This window comes from Rhinopithecus bieti, unplaced genomic scaffold (assembly GCF_001698545.2).
Source record: "Rhinopithecus bieti isolate Rb0 unplaced genomic scaffold, ASM169854v2 scaffold_35856, whole genome shotgun sequence".
In the NCBI taxonomy this organism is placed as follows: Eukaryota; Metazoa; Chordata; class Mammalia; order Primates; family Cercopithecidae; genus Rhinopithecus; species Rhinopithecus bieti.
The window spans coordinates 458,846-465,758 of NW_016815820.1; positions in this window are offsets into that span (position 1 = coordinate 458,846).

Consider the following 6,913-nt stretch of genomic DNA (forward strand, 5'->3'; position numbering starts at 1 on the left):
ACATCTATCCCTTAATCTATCATGTCTCTCTAATCCATGATCTATCTATCTATCCATCACCTATCTGTCTAATCTATTATCTATTATCCATCTAATCTATATCTATCTATCCATTATCTATCTAATCTATCATCTATTATCTATCTATCTAATCTATCATCTGTCTATCCATCATCTATCAAATCTATCACCTATCTATCATCTATTATCTATCTATTATCTATCATCTATCTATCTAATCTATGTATCTATCTATCTAATCTATGTATCTATGCATCTATCTATGTATCTATCATCTGCCTACCTATTTATCATCTATCCATCCACTCATCCATCCATCTATAATGAATTTTACTCACATGAAGGTAATAAACACTCAAGACTCATCACTTCCTAATTCTTCTACTACCTGGAACTAGAAAAGGAATAAGAGCGAGCGTACTGTCAGCAGAAGGGATGCCTACACTAACAGATGTTAGTTAGCATCATTCAAAAGTCCTCCTGATCTGGCTCCTGCCTACTTCTCCAGCCCCATGTCACACCCCTCGCCCTGTTGGACACAGTTCCACGCCATACTGGTCATCATTCAGTTCCTGGAATTCTCCAAACTCTCACTCATCCCTGGGCATTTGCATGTCTTCCCATCCTGCCACTGACTCCTATTCTCTGCTGGGTCTTAGTTCAGATGCCACTTTCTCCAGGGAATCTTCTGCGACCTTCAGACTGGGCTGTTGACCAGCTATGCGCTCCCATATCTGTCTCTATCTTATTTAATAAATATGTATTTGCCACCTTGTCTGTGCCAAGACCTACTGCCCCACTGCTTGTTCTTGTCTGTTTCCCACTGGAACATATGCCCTGCAGGGGCCAGCATCGCATACACCTTCCTCATCAGCACGTCCCATGACAGCTAACGGCACACAGAGCACAGGCCACAGTGCCACACATTTTGTTGGAGAAGAAAAAAATGAATTAATTGTTTTAGTTGAGGTGAAATTCATACAACGTAAAATCAGCCATTTTAAAGTGAACAATTCATGGCCGGGCAGAGTGGCTCATGCCTGTAATCCCGGCACTTTGGGAGGCAGATCACCTGAGGTCAGGAGATCGATACCAGCCTGGCCAACATGGCAAAACCCCATCTCTACTAAAATACAAAATTAGCCGGGTGTGGTGGTGCACACCTGTAGTCCCAGCTACTCGGGAGGCTGAGGCAGGACAATTGCTTGAACCTGGGAGGCAGAGGTTGCAGTGGGCCGAGAGTGTGACACTGCATCAAGCCTGGGCAACAGACTGAGACTCTGTCTAAATAAATAAATAAAGTGAAGAATTCAGTGGCATTTCGTACAGTCACAGTGTTGTACAACCACCGCCTCTGCCTAGCTCCAAACATATCCATCACCCTCCAGGAAACCCTGCATCTATTAAGCTGTCACTCCCCACTCCTCCCTCCTCCTGGGTTCAAGTGATCCTCCCACCTCAGCTCCTGAGTAGCTAGGACTATAGGCATGCACCACTACACCCAGATAACATTTCGATTTTTTGTGGACTGTGTTGCCCAGGCTGGTCTCAAACTCCTGGGCTCAAGAGATCCTTCTGCCTTGGCCTCCCAAAGCACTGGGTTTACTGGCATGAGCCACTGCAGCCATCTTGTTCTTCATTTTAAAAGGAGACTGGCCGGGCCCGGTGGCTCAAGCCTGTAATCCCAGCACTTTGGGAGGCCGAGACGGGCGGATCACGAGGTCAGGAGATCGAGACCATCCTGGCTAACACAGTGAAACCCCGTCTCTACTAAAATACAAAAAAAAAAAAAACTAGCCGGGCGAGGTGGTGGGCGCCTGTAGTCCCAGCTACTCAGGAGGCTGAGGCAGGAGAATGGCATGAACCTGGGAGGCGGAGCTTGCAGTGAGCTGAGATCCGGCCACCGCACTCTAGCCTGGGCGACAGAGCAAGACTCCGTCTCAAAAAATAAATAAATAAATAAAAAATAAAAGGAGACAAAAAATAAGGCAGTTGTGTCACTTTGCCTCTGAGTCTGAGGGTCTGATGCCTGGAACTACAGGAACTCTCTCTGAGGCCAGGAGCAGCGGCTCACGCCTGGAATCCCAGCACTGTGATCCCAGGGCAGAAGGCTCGCTTGAGCTCAGGAGTTTGAGACCAGCCTCAGCGACATAATAATACCCTGTCTCTACAAAAGAATAAAAAACATCAAACATCAGCTAAGCATGGTGGCATGTGTTGTAGTCCCAGCTACTTGGGAGGCTGAGGTAGGAAGATTGCTTGAGGCCAGGAGATTGAGAGATTCAGGCGCAGTAAACCGAGATTGCCCCACTGCACTCCAGCCTGTGCAACAGAGCAAGACCCTGTCTCAAAAAAAAAAGAAAAAAAAAAAAACAACTGTCCTTGAGTCCAGGGGAGCAACCCAAGAGGAAAGACACGAGGCAAAGGGTACGAGGGACCAAATGAGGTTTCCGTGGTATCACAGAGCTGCTACATTTACCAACCTTGGACCTGCCCTCACTCCAGGCAGGGTTTCAAATTTGCAGTGGTTTCATATATGCAAGCGCATCACCAATTCATCTTTCCGCGGGTGTTTTATGCTGCCCTTTGCTCTGTCACTCCCCGTCTGTGGGCCTCAAGTCCCTCTGTCGACTCTGAGCATCCTTGCAGCAGCTCCGGTTCCTCATCACTGTTCCAAGCCTCTCCCCACCCCACGCTTGTTTTAGCATCACAGTTACCCCTCTCCTGTTCCACTCCATCAAGAAAGAAGTCACCATGAAGCCCCACAGAACAGTGTCACCAGGTCCATACACTGGGTATGAAATGGTTAAGCTTGGGTTGTGCTAGGTGGGTGTGGGGGAAGGGGATTTACCTGGAGTTGATAGATCCCTGCACAAGGAGGAGACCTTTTAGGTTGTCACTCAACTGGAAAGTTGTTCTCTTCCTGCCATAAGTCAGGGTGGTCTCCACAGCCCCTCCTATGGCTAGGAGGGAAGCAGAGACAAAGCCCAGAGAAGTGTCCAGTAGCTGGAAGCCATAGCAGGGGAGAGAAAATATTTTACCATGCTCAGCCTCCTGCGGATGGGGTAGGAAGCACAGCCCCCAGAACGTCAGAGCACAGTGGGTGAGACTAATCACGTGATGAGGTTGGGGCTGTAGGAGATCAATGCCAGGCGGCTAGGAAGTGTCTGTGCTGTGCTTGCCCAGTGCAGGCCACTGAGAACAGACAGAAGGGTCTGTGGACAACACAGAGCCAAGAGAACCAAGGATGAGAGGATCCCAAAGGCCAGCCTGGATGGGGGCAATTTACTCAGGCTCCTGTGCTGCAGCTGTGCTGGTCATTTCTGGGCAAGTGTTTGCAGTTAAGAAACAAACTGCCTTCCCAGTTACTTGAAATCATGCAACTATATAGTGTGCATTGGATCAGCCATGCTCCTGGAATCTCGTGGAGTCCCCCAAGTCCCTTAGGCAGACTCATTAGTTATCTCTAACCACCCTCTTTCCCTCTCTTTCCCTTCCAGCCAGTCACCAAGTCTTCTCAAGTCTGCCTAGGAAAACACGCACACGGCCGGGCACAGTGGCTCACGCCTGTAATCCCAGCACTTTGGGAGGCGGAGGCAGGCAGATCACCAAAGGTTGGGAGTTCGAGACCAGCCTGACCAACATGAAGAAACCCCGTCTCTACTAAAAAATACCAAAAAATTAGCTGGGCATGGTGGCGCATGCCAGTTATCCCAGCTACTCGGGAGGCTGAGGCAGGAGAATCACCTGAACCCAGGAGACAGAGGTTGCGGTGAGCAGAGATCACACCATTGTACTCCAGCCTGTAGTGCAATGCAAAACTCCATCTCAAAAAAAAAAAAAAAAAAGAAAAGAAAAACACACACACACACACACACACAGACATACAAATGCACACATATATACACAAATGCATGCACACACACACCCACACACACGTATATGTACACATGGATACAAACACACAAATGCACGTATACATATACACATATACAAACGTGCGAATACATGTACACACATACACAAAAGCAAATACACACATGTACCCAAGTACATACACATATACATACACTTAAACACAAATATGTAGGCATGCACACACATACATACACATGTGCTAGGCACATACTTGGGGTGCTGGTTAGAAATGGAGATTCCTTCATCTCACCCCATCTAGGCTGGAGGATCGGGAAGCTGAGAGGAAAGTCGAAATCTATCTTAGTCTGTTTCTGCTGCTACATCAAAATACCATAGACTGGGTAATTTATGAACAACAGAAATGTATTTCTCGGCCATTACAGTGGCTCACACCTGTAACCCCAGTGCTTTGGGAGGCTGAGGTAGGAGAATGACTTAAGCCAGGAGTTTGAGACCAACCTGGACAACATAGCAAGATCCCATCTCTATAAAAAAAAATTTTTTTTAATCTTTTTAAAGAAATGTATTTCTCACAGTTCTGGAGGCTGGGAAGTCTAACTTCAGGTGCCTGCAAGATTGGTGTCTGGGGAGGGCTACTGTCTGCTTCCAAGAGGGCGCGTGTTGCTGCAACCTCCAGAGGAGGTGAACGTAGTGTCCTCACATGGTGAAAGGGGTGGAAGGGCAAGGGGAGCTCTCTTCAACCTTGAGCCCTGTAATAATAATAGGCCCTCAAGACTTAATCACCTCCCAAAGGCCACACCTCTTAATACTGTTGCATTGGGGATTACGTTTCAACATGAATTTTGGAGGGGACACCATCAGTCAAGTCATATAAAAACTTCCCTTTCAGAGCCCTAAAGCTGCTCCTGCGCCACACAGCAAACTCTACACATAAACAGGCCTCCAGACGGCATGGCACTTTCACAGCCTCCATTCTGCACCACTAGCCTTGACCTCCCTTCCTGGTTTCTAAATTCCTATTCTACTGTCAATAGCCTTATCCCACTGTAGCCTGACACTTGGCCTTGTTTCTCTGAGAACTCTTTCCTCTTCCCCCACAATCCAGACTGTAGCTCTGGCTCCAAATGCCTTTATCTCCTGGAGAGGCACAAGTCTACAAGTGCACAGTCCCAACAGTACTGACCTCAACCCTACAAGCAGGATTTTGTTCCCTCAGAGAACCTATCAATGTCGCCTGACTGGGAACAGGGGATCCAGTGAACTGAAAGAACATTGCCAAGTTCACCCACTTCCAAGACAGCAGCAGGAATGATCTCTCCTGGCCCCATTCCACAAGGGCTACCGTTCACCCAGATTAGCCTCTCTTGGTGTGAGTTGGAGTCCACAAAGTTGAGGTCTCTCTCTCTCTCTCTCTCTCTCCCTCTCCCCCCAAGTACCTAAGGCAGAGGTTCTCATGCGTTAGTGGGCTAGAGATTCCCTCAGTATCTTCCCAGATCCCTGGCCCTGCCCAGGCAACCAACAGACTCTCTGGAGCTTGAGAATCAGGCCTGTGTGTTGGACAAGGGGGAGCAGGAAAGGGAAGAAGACAGAGTTGGTGACTTACACGTCTCAGAAAGAACCCAGGAATCTTTGTTGAGGTTGTTGCTGGGATGGTGGTGCAGATGTGGCTGGGGGAGGCCCGGCCAGCCCCTGTGGGACTGTCTCACTTGGTGCACAGGACACCTAGTGATGGTCATCAGTGCGCCAGCGTGGAAGAAATCTTCCTGGGGCGCATGGCGTGGACCAGCCAGGACCTCTCAGAAGCCAAAAAAGGCCCAGCCCACTCCCCTTTTCTGAGGGTCCTAGTATATTTTTTAAAGTCAAGACATTTCAAAAAAAAAAACAAAAAAAAAAACAGAGTTTCTAAAACGATGGCATATGTTAAATGTTTTGGTTATTAAATTAGTGCTTTTGATGCATATACACACAAACAATGAAATATTATCTCTGCCCAAAAAAAGTATGATAATATAGTTTTGAGTGACCCAAAATGTCAGGTTTGCAGCAAAATTACATTTATTCGACATTTTCTTTTCTTTTTTTCTTTTCTTTTTTTTTTCTTTTCTTTTTTTTTTTTTGAGGTGGAGTCTCGCTCTGTCGCCCAGGCTGGAGTGCAGTGGCCGGATCTCAGCTCACTGCAAGCTCCACCTTCCGGGTTTACGCCATTCTCCTGCCTCAGCCTCCCGAGTAGCTGGGACTACAGGCGCCCGCCACCTCGCCCGGCTAGTTTTGTATTTTAGTAGAGACGGGGTTTCACCGTGTTAGCCAGGATGGTCTCGATCTCCTGACCTCGTGATCCGCCCAAAGTGCTGGGATTACAGGCTTGAGCCACCGCGCCCGGCCTCTTTTCTTTTCTTTTCTTTTTTTTTTTTTTTTTTGAGACAGGGTCTTTCTTGCTCTGTCACCCAGGCTAGAGTGCAGTAGTGTGATCATAGCTCACCGCAGCCTCCACCTCCTAGGCTCAGGTGATTTTCCTGCTTCAGCCTCCCAAGTAGCTGGGACTATGGTGCTTGCCATCATGCCTGGCTAATTTTTGTGTTTTTGGTAGAGACGAGGTTTCACCATGTTGGCCAGGTTGGTCTCGAACCTCTGACCTCAAGTAATCTGCCCACCTCGGCCTCCCAAAGTGCTGGGATTACAGGCATGAGCCACTGTGCCCAGCCTAATTTTACATTTTTAATAAGACAGAATTTTATACTAATGATGGTTTCATGATAACTGTATTAGTTTCTGGTGGCTGCTGTAACAAATTGCCAGAAACTCAGTGGCTTCAAACAACAGAAATTTACTTTCTCACAGTTCTGGAGGCCAGAGCCTGAAATCCATTTTTACTGGACCAAGGCTCATAGGCAGAATCCATCCCTGGCTCTTCCAGCTTCTGTTGGCTCCCAGCACCCTGACCACCTCACTCCAGTTTCTGCCTCTGTAATTTGTTGCCCCCTCCTCCTCCTCTCCCTCCTCCTCCTCCTCCTCC